This window comes from Pristis pectinata, chromosome 24 (genome assembly GCF_009764475.1).
Source record: "Pristis pectinata isolate sPriPec2 chromosome 24, sPriPec2.1.pri, whole genome shotgun sequence".
In the NCBI taxonomy this organism is placed as follows: Eukaryota; Metazoa; Chordata; class Chondrichthyes; order Rhinopristiformes; family Pristidae; genus Pristis; species Pristis pectinata.
Window position 1 is genome coordinate 1441103 of NC_067428.1, and position 14797 is coordinate 1455899.

Consider the following 14797-nt stretch of genomic DNA (forward strand, 5'->3'; position numbering starts at 1 on the left):
CATCTCAGGGACTTTTCTGGAGCGGGATTAGCTTGTTGTGTCTAAGCTTGTTGTGGATTCAGTGGTCCAAGGATTACCACTTAGCCCTTTTTTTCCTGGAGCGTTAACCTCTTTACAAACTTTTGCTTGGGGAATCTTCATTACTGAACCTGTAAATCAAATGCAAACCAACCTTAATAAACCATTGATGTTTATATGCAATAAATTTTAAAAAAAGAAATTCTGAAGACAATTGAATAAATCATTAAAATCCAGCAGGTTTAAAAGTTTACTTTGATCTTGACACTACTAATGACTAATATTAATTAGAAATAAATTAGTAACGAGCTTATTGATGTCTTTTAAATAAGTAAACTGCCAACCAGTTTTATAATTTATAAATAATAAAATGGCCTGAATGAATAAATTATATTCCTGACTCCAGTAACCAAATGAGTTACTGACGGAGACTAATGTCTGAATAATTTATGGATTGGCTGATTAAATTCCACTACAGTTACAACACTGGCCTCTTCCCGACAATGCAGAAAATTGGCCAGGTGTGTCCTGTTCATGGAAGGCAGGGCAGATCCTAATCCAGTCCTTCTGCTCTCAATTATCAGCAGAGTGATGGAAGGTGTCATTGGACGCTGCTATCAGGTGGCACCTACTCTCCAATAACCTGCCCACTGATGCTCCGTCTGGAATACTTGGCTCCAGACCTCAGTACAGTCCTTTGGTCATCACCTTCACGTGCTGCCACCTTCAGGGATCTTTGGACTTGTACATCAAGGTCCCTCTGAGCAGTACAACAGGCTGTTCAGTGGGAAGCTGTTACCGAGGCGTCTCCTTCGCATTCTCCTGCATTGTAGAGAGTGAGCATCCTGGAGGAAGTTAGAGAGACAATTGTGAGCGGGAAGGTGTTTGGTGGGATTGGTTGGTGCACAGTGAGGAGGAGAAGATAACCAGGGAAGGGGACGGGTAGTTATTTGGGGATGGGAAATGACTGGGGAGGGAGTTGGGGGAGAGGTGATCAGAAGGGGTCCTGAGGACAAAAGCTGGTGGGATTGGGTAGCAATCAGTAACAAACAAAACTTATTTTCAGGAGGATAAATGCATCCCACTATATGAGGATGACATAGGAATGTCTGGGTCAAAACTTGAAGACCTTGTAGAGTTGTAGTAAGATGTAGGAACACAGAGATGAAGTTGTAGAGTCATACTGCTCAGAAAAAGGCCCTTCAACCCACGATCTCCATGCTGACCATCAAGCGCCTATCCATACTAATCCCATTTTCCAGCACTCGATCCAGCATGTTTTAGTCCAGTGCTTGTCTACCTGCTTCCTTACTGTGGGACTATGTATCTCTACCACCCTTTCAGGCAGTGTTCCAGATCAACATCATCCTCTGAGGGGAAAAAAGTTCTTCCTCAGATCCCCTGTAACCTCTTACACCTCACCTTAAACCTGCTCCCGCTGGTCTTAGAGACCTCTGCCACTGAGAAAAGTTTCTTGCTATTTACTCCATCTATGCCTTTCATAATTTTGCACACCTTATCACGTTCCCCCCTCAGCCTCTGTCACTCTAAGTAACACAAATCCAGCCTCTCCTGATAATGGAAACACTCCATCCCAGGCAACATCCTGGTGAACCTCCTCTGCATCCTCTCCAGTGCATTCACAGGGTTCCTATACTGGAGTGACTAGAACGGCAAGGAGTACCCCAGCTGTGGCCGAACCAATGTTTCATCCAGCTGTACCAACCCTTACCTGCTCTTATACCCTCTGCCCTGGCTAATGAAGGCAAGTATCCCTTATGACTTCTTCACCACCTGACCTACCCGTGCTGCAACCTTCAGGGATCTTTGATCACCAAGGTCCCTCTGTTCCTCAAAATGCCCCAGGACCGTACCACTCATTGTGTGTGTCCTATCCTTATCAGACCTCCTAAAATGCAACACCTACCACATCTCCAGCCCCCTGCTAGCAAAACAATATCATCCATAGCCTAAGACTATCTTCCTCATGATTAACAACACAATTTCCATGTATTCTACAATCCTACTAATCAAACCTCCTAACGTATATGACAAACAGTGTGGGTCCCAGCACTGACCCCTGAGGTACACCTCTGGTCACAGGCTTCCAACCACAAAAGCAACCCTCCGCCATCACCTTATGTCTCCTATTACTGAGCCAATTTTGGATCTAATTTGCCAACTTGCCCTGGATCCCAGAGCTCGAACCTTTTAGAACAACTTTCCATGAGGCAATTTGTCAGAGGCTTTACTGAAGTCTATGTAAACCACATCAACCACACTTTATTCACCAATATATTGAGTAACATCTTCAAAAAATTCAGTAAGATTAGTCAGAAAAGATCTCCCACCAACAACTACATGCCGACTATCTCTGAAAAATCCCTCCTTTCCAACTATGGATTAATCTTTTCTCATAATTTTTTCCAATAATTTCCCGACCACTTATGTTAGATGAACTAAACTGTAACTTAGCAGGCTTATCCCTGCCGTCTTTCTTGAATAAAGATACCACATTTACTGTCCTCGAGTCATCTGGCACCCCACCTGTGGCCAGGAAGGATTTGAATATCTTCATCGGACCAATTTCCTCCCTTGCCTCCTGCAGCAGCCTGAGAAATATTTCATCAGGCTCAGGACATTTATCCACCTTTATGCCTACTGAGAGATCTAATATCTCCTCCTTTTTAATCATAGTGGGCTCTAAAAGTTCACCGTCCCAAGGGAAATTCCTACTACGATGTCGTTCTTCTCAGTGAATACAGATGAAGAGTTAAGACCTCTCCCACATCCTCTGGCTCCAGGCCCTTTAGTCATGAATGGGCTCCTCTCTTTCCCTTGTGCTCTGAATGTAGAATGTCTTGAGCTTTTTCTTACTCTTATGTGTCAGCGATACTTTGTAATCCCTATTCACTCTCCTAATTTCTTTACTAAACATCCCCTACCCTCGCTGCATTCCTGGAGCCCCCTTCAGTGTTCTATACCTACTATAAGATTCCAATTTTTAATCAAAACCTTGATATCCCTTAGTCTCCAGGGATCCCTGTACTTGTTCACCTTACCCTTCACCCTCTTGGGAACACTTTGACCTTGAACTCTCACTATTTCCCTCTTTCCAAATGTAAATTTACCTGCATGAAGCTGCTACCAGTCTACTTCTGCCATGTCCCGTCTAATGACATTGGAATCAGCCTTCCCACTTTTAGATACTTAATTTCTGAACTACCTTATCCCCTGCCATCACTACTTTGAAACTTAACGAATTATGGTTACTAACCCTAAAGTGCTCGTCCACTGACACTTCATCCACTTGCCCAGCTTCATTCCCTGGGATTAGGTCAGATGGTGACCATGTATCTGGCAGTCATGGAAAGGGACAAGGCTGGTCCTGCAAATAAGGCTCTGAATTGGGGCAAGGCCACTTTCAACATCATAGAACATAGAACATTACAGCACAGTACGGCCCACAATGTTGTGCCAACATTTTATCCTGCTCTAAAATCTATCTAACCCTTCCCTCCCACGTTGCCCCCCCACCCCCATTTCTCTATCATCCATGTGTCTATCTAAGAGTCTTTTAAATGTCCCTAATGTATCTGCCCCCACAACTTCTGCCGGCAGTGTGTTCCATGCACCCACCACTCTCTGTGTAAAAAACTTACCCCCGACATCCCCCTTATACCTTCCTCCAATCACCTTAAAATTATTTCCCCTCGTGTTAGCCATTGTTGCCCTGGGAAAAAGTCTCTGACTGTCCACTCGATCTATGCCTCTTATCATCTTGTACACCTCTATCAAGTCACCTCTCATCTTCCTTCTCTCCAAAGAGAAAAGCCTGAGCTCACTCAGTCTATCTTCATAAGACATGCTCTCCAATCCAGGCAACATCCTGGTAAATCTCCTCTGCACCCTCTCTAAAGCTTCCACACCCTTCCTATAATGAGGCGACCAGAACTGAACACAACACTCCAAGTGTGGTCTAACCAGAGTTCTGTAGAGCTGCAACATCACCTCGCGGCTCTTGAACTCAATACCCGACTAATGAAGGCCAACACACCATACACCTTCTTAACAACCCTATCAACCTGCACAGCAACCTTGAGGGATCTATGGATATGGACCCCAAGATCCCTCTGTCCCTCCACACTGCTAAGAGTCCTGCCATTAACCTTGTATTCTGCCTTTGGATTCAATCTCCCGAAGTGTATCACTTCACACTTATCTGGGTTGAACTCCATCTGCCACTTCTCAGCCCAGGTCTGCATTCTATCAATGTCCTGTTGTAATCTGCAGCAACCTTCTACACTATCCACAACACCACCAACCTTTGTATCATCAGCAAACATAACCTCTCAAATGTAGACCGGCAGCTACTTGCAGGTATGTCTACACAAGTGGAAGTCATCCAAAAGTGAAATAATGTAAGTTTTCATAAAGATGGACAGTGTTTATTCATGTGTTTTTCATGCGTCTTCATAAAGATTAATGTAAGTCCAAGGAGCCCTGCTTTCCAAGAGACATTGATGGTTGGATGAGGGAAAAAAGGTAGCAATGTGTAAAGAACTGAAACCAGGGAGGCCCTCCAGAATAGAAAGTGCAGAGGGGGTGCTTAAAAATGAAACTAGGAAGGTGAAGAGAGGGCATGAAATATCTGGCAGAAAAGATTAAGGAAAATCCTGCAGCATTTTATGTATTAAGGGAAAGAGGTTAATCAAGGAAACAGCAGAGCCTATTAAGGAGCAAAAGGGCAATCCAGGTGTGAAGCGAGAGGATGTGGGCAAGGTCTTAAATAAAAAGATTTACAAGGACTTGCCAGGACTTGAGGGACTGAGTCATAGGGAGAGGTTGGACAGGCTGGGACGTTTTCCTTGGAGTGTAGGAGACTTACAGATCTTAAGTAAGGTGATCTTACAGATAAGATCTTTATTAGTCACATGTACATCGAAACACAGTGAAATGCAACTTTTGCGTAGAGTGTTCTGGGGGCAGCCCGCAAGTGTCGCCATGCTTCCGGCGCCAACATAGCACGCCCACAACTTCCTAACCTGTACGCCTTTGGAATGTGGGAGGAAAGCGGAGCACCCAGAGGAAACCCACGCAGACACGGGGAGAACGTACAAACTCCTCACAGACAGCGGCCGGAATTGAACCCATTACGCTAACTGCTACACTACTGTGCCTGCCCACACTAAAATTACAAGGGGAATAGATAGGGTGAATGTCAGGGTTGGGGAATCAAGAACTAGAGGGCAAAGGCTTAAGGTGAGAGGGGAAGGATTTAATAAGAACTTGAGGGGCAACTGTTTTACACAAAGTGTGGTCAGTATATGGGACAAGCTGCCAGAGGAAGTGGTTGAGGCAGGTACAGTAACAACTTTTAAAAGACACTTGGACAAGTACATGGAGAGGAAAGGGTTAGAGGATATGGGCCAATGTGGGCCAATGGGAACAGCTTGGAGGGACATCTTGGTCAGCAAGGACCAGTTGGGCCAAAGGGCCTGGTTCTGTGCTGTATGACTCTATGGCTGCTTATCATTTGAATGCATGAAGGAGAAGGACATTGTGGGAGAATTTAGGGAGGGGGATTGTGAGATTTGAGAACATGTTATCATTAAAAAGGAGGGATTCATATCATAATGGGCTTAAAGGTGGATAAATCCCAAGGGCTTGATGAGATGTATCCCTGACTGTTATGAGAGGCATGGAGGAGATTGCTAGGCCTCTAACAGAGATAGTTAAATCTTCACTGGCTGCAGGTAAGGTGCAAGGAGGTCAGAACATGTGGTACCTTTAATGAAGAAGGGTAGCAGGGTGCAACCAAGTAATTTTAGTTCAGATGGTTGAACAGCAGTGGTCAGAAAATCATCAGAAAATATTTTAAGCAGAACGAGGATTAATCAACACTTGGAAAGATCAGAATTAATCAAAGACAGTAAGCATGGCTTTGTAAGAGGGAGGTCCCATCTCACTAAATTTTCAGGATGTTTTGAAGAGGTAACGAAGTGTATTGATGAGGGCAGTGAAGTTGATGTAGTCAACAGTGAGGTCCCATATGGAAAAATGATCCAAAAGGCTAGAGTCCATTGGATCCAGGGCAAGTTGGCAAATTAGATCCAAAATTGGCTTGGTAATAGGAGACAAAGGCTGATGGTGGAGGGTTGTTTCTTTTATTGGATGGTTGAGGGCTGTTATTGGAAGCCCATGACCAGTGGTGTATCACAGGATCAATGGTGGGACCTTACAGTTTATTAAATAAATTAACAATCTGGATATGAATGTAGAGAAAACAGTCCCAGCCCATCCAGCCTCTCCTTCCAACTCAAGCCCTCCAGTCCCAGAAACATCCTTGTGAACCTTTTCTGCACCATCTCAGGCTTAATCACATCCTTCCTATAATTAGGCTACCAGAACTGCCCACAATGCTGGAGGTGCTGGCTCACCAATGTCCTATAGAACTGTAACATGACGTCCCAACTCAGTCAATGCCCCGACCAATGCCATACGCCTTCTTCACCACCCCGTCTACCTGTTGCTACTGTCAGCTGGTAGAGATGCACAAGGTCTCAAAAGAGTGGAAAGCAGCTCAGATCCTTTCTGTGGCTCCTGTGTCCACTCAGAGTTGCACCCTTGCCCCTGTTGTGAATGTTCCCTGCTCTACAGCCAACATTGTACAAGCCCAATATCCTGGTCATCTTCAGGCTGAGTATTTGTATCACTGTGGCCAGAATAATATATTTTTTGTGTCTACTGATGGCAATTTGATGGTTGATTTCTTTCAGATCCATGCCTTATACTGAATGAGTTTTAGTAGGAAGAATCCAGCACAGTACCTATCCTGGTATTGTGTTGCCTCATCTATTTTTAATCATCTCCTTGGCAACAGATCTGAAAGGAAGTCTAACACAAAACTTCGTGGTAATTTCCAGTAACATTCACAATACAGGAAATTCCACCAACTCCTTTGTAACAGAGAATGTTCTGGGCCAATGAAACATCCTCGTTTCATTGAAAGCTCGGATTATTTAATAATACCAGAAGTGAAAGTTTGTGCTGTTTGAAAATATTTAAAAAGTAGAAGGAAGGCAAATGGCAAGAAGGTTGGAGTTTTGGAAAAGGGGAAGTATTGTTACAGGGTAGTGGTGAGGCCTCATCTGTGCACAGTTTTAGATCTCTTATTTAAGAAGGATATACTGACTTCGGAGGCAATCCAAAAGAGATTCACCAGGCTAATTTCTGGAATGAGAGGCTTTTCCTATTATGAGAAGCCAAATAAATTGATCCATGTTCTTTAGAGTTTAGTGGAATGAGAGCTGATCTTATTGAAACATGACAAGGTAAATGTTGAGATGTTTCCAATAGTGGGTGAGGGAACATAGTTACAAAATAATTTGAAACTGAGATGTTCTTCTTGCAAAGTGTTGCAGAGACCAGATCACTGGGGGTACCTAAAGAGGAAGGGGCTACATTTTTGAAAATGATGGCCAGGCAGGCTTGAGGGCCTGCTGCTCATGCTCCTGTTTTCTTGTGTTAGAACAGAGAGTGGTGGGTATGTGGAACGTGCTGCCAGAGGAGGTGGTGGAGGCAGATACAATCACTGAATAGGCAAGGCAGAGGATACGGATTTAATGCAGGAAAATGGGATCAGTGTAGATGGGCTAGAAGGTCAGCATGGCCATGGTGGGCCGAAGGGCCTGTTTCTGTGTTGCATGGCTCTGTGAAGCTCTGACGTGCACAATTCTGATATCATCCTTTTGTTTTAGGGGGTCTTGGAGCTCAAATGCTCACCACAGAACACAGAAGATGGAACAGTACAGCACAGGAACAGGCCCTTCCATCCACCATGTTGTGCCAAAATAATTAAGCTAGTAATTCAACAGCTAACTAAACTAATCCCTTCTGCCTACACAATGTCCATCTCCCTCCATTCTCTGCACGTCCATGTGCCTGTCTAAGAGCCTCCACCACCACCCCTGGCAGCACATTCCAGGCACCCACCACTCTCTGTGTAAGAAACTTGCCCCCAACATACCTTTGAACTTACCCCCCTCACCTTAAAATGCATGCCCTCCAGTACTAGATATTTCAACCTTGGGAAAAAGGTACCAGCTGTCTGCTCTATCTATGCCCCTCATAATTTTATAAACTCATTGTGCAGGACCTCATCCCCCTTTGCACCCATGTAGTTGGTGCCATTGTGCACCATGACCTGGGGCTGCTCACCCTCACCTTGAGAATGTTCTGTAGCCACTCTGAGATATCCTCAACCCTGGCTCCTGGAAGACAAAACACCATCTTGGCGACACAAGAGACCGTAGATGCTGAATCTGGAGCGCTGGGGCAACCCTTTGGGTTCAGTCCAGATGAAGGGTCTTGACCCGAAACATCAACTATCCATTTCCCTCCACAGATGCTGCCTGACCCACTGAGTTCTTCCAGTGCCTTTTGTGTTACAACATCCTGGCCTCTCTTTTGTGGCCACAGAATCTCCTGTTTGCTCCCTAATATCAAGTCTCCTATCGCTACTGCCCTGCCTGACTTTACCCTTCCCTGCTGAGCCACAGAGCTGGCCATAGTGCCACTGACCTGGCTGCTGCTGTTGTGCCCTGATAGGTCATCCCCCCCAGCAGTATCCAAAGGGGTAGACTTGTTGCTGAGGGGAATGACCACAAGGGAACCCTGCACTGTCTGCCTGCACGGTCACTCAACTATTTGCTGCCTGCACCTTCGGTGTGACCACCTCACTTAAACTCTTATCTATGATGCTCTCAGCATCCCAGATGATCCTAAGTACATCCAACTCCAGCTCCAGTTTCTGAATGTGGTCAGTCAGGTCAGTGTTCTTGCAAGATTGCACTGATATAGCAACTCCCACAACTTAGGTCATTCTAGAGTGTGTCACACCAATGGCGTACTTTCAAAGTGAAGCTGTTGTTGTAATGTGGAAAACATGACTGTTAATGGTTTTGGTTGAGAGATAAATCTTGGCTATGACATTGTGTTGAACTTCCTTCCTCTCCTTCAAAAGGAAATTTTTGTGTCTGCTGAAGAGGATAGATTCATCCAAAAGGGATCAGCATCTGATGTGAAAGCTGACACTGTAATGTTCCAAAGGCTGCTGCTGCCCTGCTTATAAGTTCGACACGGTAAGTTACAGGACGCAGGAGCTTCGAATCATGTGGTTTTATCCATCACAAAGTTTTATTTTGTGATGACATCACTATGTCTCCTGACCATGTGACTCACAGATTTTAGAAATGCCTTCTCAGGCCCTGGATGTTGCTGGCAAGCCCAGCATTCATGGCCCACCCCTGACTAGCCTTAGACAAGGTGGTGGGGAAACAGCTTCTTCAGCTGCTGCAGTCCTTCCAGTGAAGGTGCTCCCACGAGCTGTTGGAGAGGGAGCTCCAGAATTGGTAACGGCCTACTTGACCTTTTCAGAGAGAACATGTGGACTATGGTGAAAAGGGTTTGACAGTGTTCAGGCATCGGTTAATAGTCACTGAGAGTGGATTGAAGTTAAACACACGTAGCTTTGCAGAAGGTCCTGTGAGTGAGTTGAGGTCCACATGTGCATGTTATGGCTTCGCCGAAAGGCTTGTTTCTCAGGTTCGTGCTTTTGTGAAGTGGAATAGTACTGAATGTACTCCTGTTCCTTCAAAGCATTGAGCTTCAGATGAAGTGGCTGAAAGGTCAGTTGGAACTGGAGAGAGAGACCTTGAAAGTCGTGGAATCATACAGAGCAGAAGCAGGCCTTTCGGCCCACAAACTCCACACTGACCATTGCAAACACTTACACTAATCTCATTTACCTGCGTTAGGTCCATCACTTTCTGTGCCAGTGATCCAAGTTCTCGTTCGGAAGCTTTTTAAATGGTATGAGAGTATCTGCTCCGACCACCTCCTCAGGTAGTGCATTCGACATTGCAACCACCGTGTGAAAAAATTCCCCCTCAGATGATGCTTTGGAGGACATTTGGAGAACAGGGAGGAGGTATTTGCAGCTTTACAGCACATTAAGGTGGATAAATCCCCAGGGCCTGACCAAGTGCATCCTCAGATGTTGTGGGAGACTAGAGAAGAAATTGTGGAGGCCCTTGTGGAGATATTTGCTTCATCGTTAGCCACTAGGGAAAACTGGAAGGTGGGTAATGTTGTTCCGTTGTTTAAGAAGGGTAGCAAGGACAAGCCAGGGAACTACAGGCCGGTCAGCCTGACATCAGTTGTGGGGAAGTTACTGGAGGGAATTCCGAGGGACAGGATCTACCAGCATTTGGATAGACAGAATCTGGTTCGGAGGAATTGTGTACACCTCCATCTGATCACAGCTTCCTCTGCTACAGAAAGGGTTGGAGGGAAATTCAAACTCAGCACAAAACATTTCTGGTCCTATTTCTTTCTGAAACACTGAACTTTGCAGGGTACACCCCACCCTACCACAGGCACATCCCACCCTATCACAGGATACACCCCACCCTACCGCAGGGCACACCCCGCCCTACCACAGGGTACACCCTGTCCTACCATAGGGCACACCTCACCCTACCACAGGGCAAACGCTGTTCTACCACAGGGTACACCCCACCCCACCACAGGATACACCCCACCCTACCACAGGGCACACCTCACCCCACCACAGGGCACACCCCACCCCACCACAGGGCACACCTGTCCTGCCACAGGGTACACCCCACCCTAACACAGGGTACACCCCACCCTACCACAGGACACACCCGTCCTGCCACAGGGTACACCCCACCCTACCACAGAGCACACCCGTCCTACCACAGGATACACCCCACCCTACCACAGGGCACACCCCACCCCACCACAGGGCACACCCTGTCCTACCACTGGATATACCCCACCCCACCACAGGGCACACTCCACGCCACCACAGGGCACACCCTACCCCACCGCAGGGCACACTCCACGCCATCACAGGGCACACTTCACGCCACCACAAGGCACACCTCTGCAGAACTCTTGATGAAGAGCAGGTTGAGAATATGGTTCAGTGTTATTCACCAACATTTGTCCTTGTTGGACAGAAGTGAAAGACATCAGCGTATTGTTGATCTGCAAGGAACGAGTGTTTACATGTTGGAAGCTCACCTCGCATCGAAACACTTGGCAGGTCAGGTCACAGTTGTGAACAGAGAAACAGCTGGTGTTTCAGGTCTGAGACCCTCCATCAGAACCGGTGGTTTTCGTTGACTGTGTTTCACTGCTGTTGAGACAGGGGGCATCTCTGACATACACCTCTCTCAAAGCACTTAATCTTCACTGTGTCTTTACCTTGGGAAAGGTGTGTGTCAGGGATGCCCCCTGTCTGGCCAGCAGTTCTCTATCTGTCCTTTGTCTTCAGAGCAGGTTGATGAGTTTGGCTCTGTGTGAGCCTGGCATGGAGGTTGTCCTCTTGGTTTACACCAATGACGTGCTCTTCACGATCACAGATCCCGCAGACCTGCTGAGGATGTGAGAGTCCCAGGGGGTCTTTCCTGCCCCATCCTCAACACAGATCATTTTGGAGAGGAAATGACCCTGTTTGTGTGAGGCACCACACAACTCCTCTGTCAGGGAGTCCACCTGAGCCCCTCCGAGGCAGCCTGGCCGAGGGATGTTCGAGAGGGGCTGGAAGCAAAAGTCACCAGCGTGGACTACAAGAGCTGATTGCTGGTTGTAAACCAGCTGGTGACCTCCATGCTGTGGTACCAGTTGGTCACTTTAGTCCAGCCACCTGCTTTTGCCACCAAGATCCAGTAGAAGCTGATGGATTTCTCCTGGGGCAAGAGGAAACACCGAGTCTTTGCCATGGCTCTGAGCTTTCCCCTGGTGGTCAGTCACTGGTATGTGTCCCGACCTAGATGGTGACTCACTGCCTTCAGACCCTGCGGAGATACCTGCATGTTGAGCATCTTCCCAAATGGTTAGTACTGGCAATGTATTTCTCTTGCCAGAGGCAGTACCTTCAGGACAACATGCAGGTTGGTCAGAGGATTGGTCTGTTCCTGGGCCTGGACAGGGTGGCCATTCACAGGTGCAGCCACCGACGGTCTGTCTGAGCCAACTGTCTGCCCCTCTTCCGAGGTTATCCACGTCCTGGTGCCCATGGAGAGGGAGCAGCAGGTGTCTCCCACACTGGGCACAGCAGCTGGATTGCGGTTGACAGCGAGGATCACATTTAATTCTAAAATTATAGAGAGAATTGTAAATATGTAAATAAAGACATTTTGTAAAAAATCTGTCCGGGCTTTATGGGGAAGGGCCACAGTGTGGTCCCCAGGCCACGCCAGACACATCTGTGTTACAACCCCATGATCTATTTAAGTTTGATAACCGATGATATTCGAATCTTACGTAACGGAACAAGATTTCTTGAAATGAAGATGTTGCCTGTGTTATTCATGCGACAATTCTTTATAAGTAAAGTCTATTTGGAAATAAAAGACGCCTTTGGTTAGAGGTGAAATAGCGCTGGGGAAACGCCGCGAATCCTGCCAGCTCGGGCGGTGGGTGCGGACCGTCCCCGGCCCCGTCCCCGTCCCGTCCCCGGCCCCGTCCCCGTCCCGTCCCCGGCCCCGTCCCCGTCCCGTCCCCGGCCCCGTCCCCGTCCCCGTCCCGGCCCCGGCCCCGGCCCGCTGAGGTCCGCGGACGGGGAGCCGGCTTCACCCACCGCGGTCTGGGAACTCCAAGGGTAACTGTGGAGGTGAAGCCGGACACACCGGGGGGACACCCGGACACCGGGGATCCCCCCCCCCGTGGAACCGCCGGAGTTACCCGGACGTGGCAGAGTGAAGGTGCCTCGGGCATGCGCGGTGCCACCGTCGCCATGGAGACCCCCCCCCCCCCCACCGCAGCGGCGGGACGGCAGCGCCCGGGCAACGTTCACGGACACGGTGGGAAACGTCCTGGTCGGTAAAATGTTCCCGCCCAGTGAATGACCCCATGACCCCTCCCGGCCCCCACTGACCCCCCCACCCACGGGCCCCACTGACCCCCCCCACCCCCACTGACCCCCCCATCCCCCACTGACCCCCCCACCCACGGGCCCCACTGACCCCCCCCACCCCCACTGACCCCCCATCCCCCACTGACCCCCCCACCCCCACTGACCCCCCATCCCCCACTGACCCCCCCACCCCCGGGCCCCACTGACCCCCCCCACCCCCACTGACCCCCCATCCCCCACTGACCCCCCCACCCCCACTGACCCCCCATCCCCCACTGACCCCCTCCCCCACCCCCGGGCCCCACTGACCCCTCCCATCCCCCACTGACCCCTCCCAGCCCCTACTGACCCCCCACCCCCGGCCCCCAGACTACCCCCCCCACCCCCACTGACCCCTCCCATCCCCCACTGACCCCCCCACCCCCACTGACCCCCATCCCCCACTGACCCCTCCTGGCCCCCACTGACCCCCCCCACCCCAGGCCCCCCTGACCCCCGGGCCCCCAACTGATCCCCGCACCCCCGGCCCCCAGTGACCCCTCCGGGCCCCCATTGACCCCCACTGATCCCCCCACGCCCGGGCTCCCAGTGGGGCCCCACCCCGGCCCCCAGTGACCCCCCCCCCACCAGTACGTGTGTAACGTGGGCTTCGCACTAAGTGATTGCAGCAACATTGTGCAACATGTCAGTGTTTGCAGGAACTCTCCCAAGGCCACTGCTGTCCCCTGAGGCTTCGGGGAGATCCCAACGCTGACGCTGGTGGGATAGCTGGTGAATGCTCAACATCCGTCCTGTAGGCGATGACAACTTGTTTTACCTGGTGGTTGTGGGTAATGAGTGAGGGAGGGGTGGTGACTCCCACACTGCGCACTTACACACCTGTACATGAGGTACTGAGCAGGAATAGGCCATTCGCTCCGTGCACCTGCTCCTTCTACCCCAGTGTCACTTTTGGGCACCAGCTCCATATCCCTTGATTAATATCTAAAATTCTATTGCCCTTTGTCATGAATATAATAAGTGACTGAGCCTCCACAGCTCTCTTGGGTAGAGAAGTCCCTTATGTTGAGAGTGGGACCTCTGGTTTCAGACACTCCAACCAGTGGAAGTGTCAACGCTGTGTCTAACCTGTCAAATCTCTTACCAATTTTGTACATTTCAGTAAGATGACCTCACACTCATCCATTTAATCTCTCCACGTGACAGACTGCCCATCCCGGGAGTCAGTCTGGTGAACCTTGTGTCTAGGACTGGGCTCCCTGCTTTCTTAGGAAGGAGACTCAACCGAGGCACAATTGGGCACGACAATGGTACAGATGGTAGAGGTGTTACCCCACAGCTCCTGAGACCTAGGTTAAATACTGACCTAACACACACAAAATGCCGGAGGAACTCAGTAGGTCAGGCAGCATCTAAGGAGGGAAATAAACAGTTGACGTTTCAGATGGAGACCCTTCATTAGGTCTGGAACGTCGACCGTTTATTTCCCTCCACAAATGCTGCCTGACCTGCTGAGTTTAATTTATTTTTTTAAAATTTATTTATTTACAGCGTGGTAACAGGCCCTTCCGGCCCAACGAGTCCGCGCCGCCCATTTTTTAAACCCAAATTAACCTACCCGTACATCTTTGGAATGTGGGAGGAAACTGGAGCACCCGGAGGAAACCCACGCAGACATGGGGAGAACGTACAAACTCCTTACAGACAGCGATGGTAATCGAACCCCGATCGTTGGCGCTGTAATAGCGTCGCACTAACTGCTATGCTACCATGCCGCCCCAGCACTCCAGCATTTTGTGTGTGTTGTTCCAGATTCCAGCATCTGCAGAA

The 14797-nt window shown here is 49.0% G+C and overlaps 1 long non-coding RNA gene across 1 annotated transcript; it reads right to left on the reverse strand.

The window, feature by feature from the left end:
* Window positions 1-86: 86 nt before the first annotated feature.
* Window positions 87-12783, reverse strand: LOC127582644 (uncharacterized). Its single transcript, XR_007958140.1, has 4 exons — window positions 12692-12783; window positions 11985-12205; window positions 727-863; window positions 87-149 (listed from the first exon to the last, which is right to left on the reverse strand). It is a non-coding gene; the product is annotated as an uncharacterized LOC127582644 (long non-coding RNA).
* Between the last annotated feature and the right edge of the window lie 2014 nt (window positions 12784-14797).